At 27.7% G+C, this 4,801-nt stretch overlaps 1 protein-coding gene across 2 annotated transcripts in view; it reads right to left on the bottom strand.

The window, feature by feature from the left end:
- LOC105138977 (red chlorophyll catabolite reductase-like) overlaps positions 1-1,543 on the bottom strand; it is a 7,206-nt gene extending 5,663 nt beyond the window's left edge. For both annotated transcript variants that reach the window (XM_011045249.1, XM_011045248.1), the window contains exon 1: positions 1,351-1,543. The gene's annotated coding sequence lies outside the window, so the exon portion shown is untranslated. The remainder of the gene's footprint in view (positions 1-1,350) is intronic.
- Positions 1,544-4,801: the final 3,258 nt, after the last annotated feature.

Raw genomic sequence — 4,801 nt, 5'->3', positions numbered from 1 at the left:
TCTTTCTCTCTTTCTCTCTAGTGTTTCTCTCAATCTCTCCACACATAATTGCATAAGCTTAGCTATTTATTTATACATGAAATCAAAACAAGAAAATTCAACCTTCAAGTGTGAAGGCGGTTTGTGGCCGACGGTGTGAAAGCGGCTGGCGGATGGTGGCTGGCGGCATGCAGCTGGCGGCTGGTGGCTAGTCGGTTGGTGGCTGGGCGGTGACAGCTGGTGGCTGCCTTTCTTGACCTTCTAAATTGAGTTTACTTCAACATAGAGCATCTCTCAAATGATAATATGTTATTTAGAAAAGTCAGATGATTCACATTACTTTTTAAATATATTTTGTTTTTTTATTTCTATTCTTTAGTATTATCACAGCAACATTTTCATTGCATCTGAGCCCTTCAAAAGCATTTAAGTTTAGCTTTTAATGTCTTTTACTCTTCTTAAATTTGTTTGAAAATCAAATGAAATAAACCATTTTCAGCCGTTGAAGAAATGATGATTTTTTTCATAGACAACTAAATGAGTTTACAGATTTTATTTGATTTCCAGCTTATTTAGCCACCTTTGTGAAGAGTAAGAACACAACGAGAGAATAGACATCTCAAGCCCTTCAATGATTTAGGAAGTTGTTTGACATTTCAAGCTTGAAGAACTCATCATTGTCCTTTTTTTCTTCAAACGGAAATGACAAATTGGGCCTTTGATTGTTTTTAACATCTTCACTACCTCTGGCCCTTCAAAAGCATTTAAGTTTAGTTTTCAATGTCTTTTACTCTATTAGTTTTTTGTATCGATCTATCCACTCGATAAGCAATTTTCAGCCACTAGAAATCAACCTACAACTCTGGCACTAATGAATATTTCATTCTTATTTTTCTTGAACATAGAAGGGTAAGGTTGAAGCACGACCGATCAAATCATGTGAGATTTTGAGTAACTGCAGGCGAGAGGACAGAACGGAGATGAAGGGATGAAGAGACGTAGGGTTGAACCTCAGGGAGTTTCGCAAGCATCTGCCTATGAGTGTCTAACTGGGTGTTCTCATAGAAAGTTTGAAGATAGTCTGGGGAAAGGACAGGGTCCTTCCGTGTAAGATGGAAACTAATCTACAAAGCAAACACAGATTAAGCATATTTAAATGGATTAATTAATTAATTATGTCTGATTGCAGCTACAAAGACAATCTACCATCTAAATAATTAGCGTTGATAAATACTAATCGGTAAGACTACCAGTCGCAGCAACAAGCACTGGCTTAGAACTTTAGAATTATCAGTGGCGCTTGAGCAAATAACAAATAAAACAACGAACCAATTCAAAGTTCCAAACAAGAAGTGAGATGGAGGAAATTACCTGGGAAGACTGAAGACCTGATCTGACGTGAAGTGAAGCTTGGGCGCTCCCGCTTTCGTTCTGGCAGTGTTGTACGTCAAGGGGATGTGTAGTGGCTGAGATTATTTTTGTTCTTAGGATTTGAGGAGAGGAGGGAGATGCTAATTGGAGAGAAGCTGACAGCTATTAGTTTAGTTCCCAACTAGTCATGGCAATGAAATCTCTAAATGAAGTAAAAAAAAAAAAAAAATATGAAAGAAAGCCCTGTAAATGAGCCTATGGGTCTGAGCCTAATGGACCCATTCATAGGCCCAAAGGCAAGGGCAGGCCTGCACACCTACCCATTTTAATTTTATTTTTCGGTGGACAACGCATCGTTCTCTGAGCTAAGCATTTTTTTGGTCAAACAAAACAGATGACACGTCGTTTACATCTCCAGTTCCCAATAACACGAGGGTCTCAACAAAATCAGGGCAGGGGTTTTCCAACCCTATAAATGCGTTTTTCAACCCTTTTTTTTACCTAAAAAATCAGAAAAAAAAAATTTCAAGACCTATATAAATCTTTTTATGCCTTAAAACCACCCAAACATGAATGTAAAAATAAAAAATCAACTTGAAAACTAAAAACTTTTCACAATCAAAGCTACTTTTCCAAGCAGTTATAAAATAAAAATATATATTAACTAAACTTTTTTCATCTAATGGAATTCGTAGTCAAAATTAATGTTAATTAAGTATTTTTTTTATATTGTCACAATTCAATTAATCTCTTTTTTTTTCTTTTAAACTAGAAATTAAAAAATTTAAAAAAAATTGAGTTTTTATACCAAATTTGAATTTTCAAGATATTGAGATACCTAAATGTTGTCATTTAAAAAGTATAGGACCAAAATGAATTTTTCACCTGAATTTTCACCCATTTTTTGCAGTCGCCACCCTTTTTATCTACTTATTTCACTTTGATCCTCAAACTTTCAATACCATCCTTTCTTAGCAAATTAACCTAAAGTGGCCAAGAATTCTTCCATAAAAGGGCTTAATCAAGAAAAAACAAAAGCTCAATAACCGAATTGAAAAACAAATTCAATATAGCAATCCAGAATGAATTTTGTGTGTGTGAATAGTAGTGTGGGCTCCAGTTTTGTTAATAAGCGATGCACTTATGCTTGGGTTAAGTTAATTTTTAATATATATATATAAAAAAAAGGGTATTGGATTTGTGGAAGCACTTTTCGGTATCATAATGTTTTTTTAAATTGAGAATTCGAAAGATAATTTATGTGTTTAATAAACAATTGAAAAGTATTTGAATTGATAAATAAAAAACAAAGTTATTAATGCTAATTAAAAAACTAGACGAAAAGTTGATTTCACTTGAAAGAAACAAAAAATAGATGCACATGTAAATGATTTACTTTGTGTCATTGAGAACTTTTCAAAAATATTTATTTAACTATATAAAAATTAAAATAGATATTTGTAATCTAAATTACATAGAAAAAATTTTTTTATTATAAATTATATTTTATTTTTCATTTAATTTTATTGGTTTTCATAAAAAAAATATTTTTTTATTAGTATGGTTTATTGAATAAAAATTGAAAGTAATTAAAATAAAAATTTCCAAAAATTATAATTATTTCAAATGATGAGAAAAAAATGAATCTCATTAATCAAAACACCATTTTTCTTATTCATGTATTTCTATTTTATTTTTATTTTATTTTAATAAAAACATATATTTTTTTATCATAATCATTGTTTGATAAATAAATAATAACTTATCATAATCTTATAAATCAAGTCTTAATATAAATAAAACACAAAAAAGTCATTAATTGATAATTTTGACACAAATTTATTAAAAATATAAATTTTAAATTATAAAAATATATATAAAAAATTGCAATAGAAACAACAAAACATATATTTTATTCCCATCGAATATTTATAAGAAAATTTGGGCTAAAAGGCTGGGCCCATGTACCTCTTTTTTCTTTTTCTTAAAGTCTTCATTTTTAAAACTTTTGTTACCAGAAAAATCTAAATTTTTGAATCCTTAAACCTAATTCTCAAGGTTTTTTAAACCCAAAAACATTATATAGACCCGTAAACCCTATTTTTAACCATAAAGCATATTTTAATTATCTTCAAAACTTAAAATTAAATCAAATTAAAAAATTATTGAATTCTGATTTATTTTTTTGAATATTATTAAAGGTAAAAACAACATTCATTAGATAATTTGTTAAACAGAAATCCATAAACACCAAGACTGTAGTTATTATTGGCTAGAATTTAACAACCAAAAAATTCTTTTCCTTTGTCTTTTCCAATGAATTTCTCTCTCTTTTAATGAGAGCTAATGATTGAAATGAAAAACAAATAAATTTAATAGCTAAAATATAAAAGTTAAAAAGAAAAAAGATCAAATATGCAACTTATGGAACTTACATGATCAAATTGAAGTTTTTCAAGCCATTTGAAAATAGAAAAAGGTTCTATTCTTAAAATGTTAATTTTAGTCCTTTTTCTTTCAACTTTTATTTCAAGAAAAAACTAAAATTTAAGTTCATAAATATTTCTTTAATTTAACCTAGGAATATCAAATATCATATTAGGTATGCAAGGCATACTAATCAAAATAAATCCCAAAATATAAAATCATTACATTAGAGCTATGAAATTAAAAGGAAATTAAGTTCACTGATTGAAGTATAAAAAATAAAAATTACAAGGATATAGAGAGGAGAAAATTGGATGAGAATAATATCATGAAAAATGTAAGATAAATTAACAATTAAAAACCCAAATCTTTTTATTTTATATTACAATGTCATTAAAATTATCTAATTTTTAAATATAATAAATAATACATTTAATAAAATAATTGTGTTAATTTTTTGTGAATAATTTTAAAATCATAAAATACATTTTTCTCTCTAAAACATATTATATTATGCTTTCTTAATTTTATTCACTAACACAGTGATCTTCCATATTGATAAAGATAAAATTATATTACTAATTATGTCACATAAGTGTGAGAAATACATCACAACCATCAAATAACTTCTCACCATATGTTATTTAGTAAGTAAATTCAAATAATCATAAACAAGTTATATATATATATATATATATATATATATATATATAATTTATCATAATGGATTCTATTTTTATTAGTTATTATACTACATATGGTATCAACATTATGAATGCATTTTATGGCATCATAAATTATTATTTTTAATTGAAAATGGAAAGATAGATTGTACATGATTAGTACTTAAAAATGCATTTTTATCAAGATTTTATATCATCATTTTGCACTTGAAGTATCAATAACTCCTTAACTAAAGCATGCTTTATAATAATATATCTAATAATATAAGATACCTTTAATTTGTGGTAAATGTTCATTTTAAATGCAGGCCTATCACATAAATAAAAGGATTGATTGATGA

The sequence above is a fragment of the Populus euphratica genome, unplaced genomic scaffold (assembly GCF_000495115.2).
Source record: "Populus euphratica unplaced genomic scaffold, PopEup_1.0 scaffold188.1, whole genome shotgun sequence".
Lineage (NCBI taxonomy): Eukaryota > Viridiplantae > Streptophyta > Magnoliopsida > Malpighiales > Salicaceae > Populus > Populus euphratica.
This window is presented reverse-complemented; position numbering and strand designations above follow the sequence as displayed.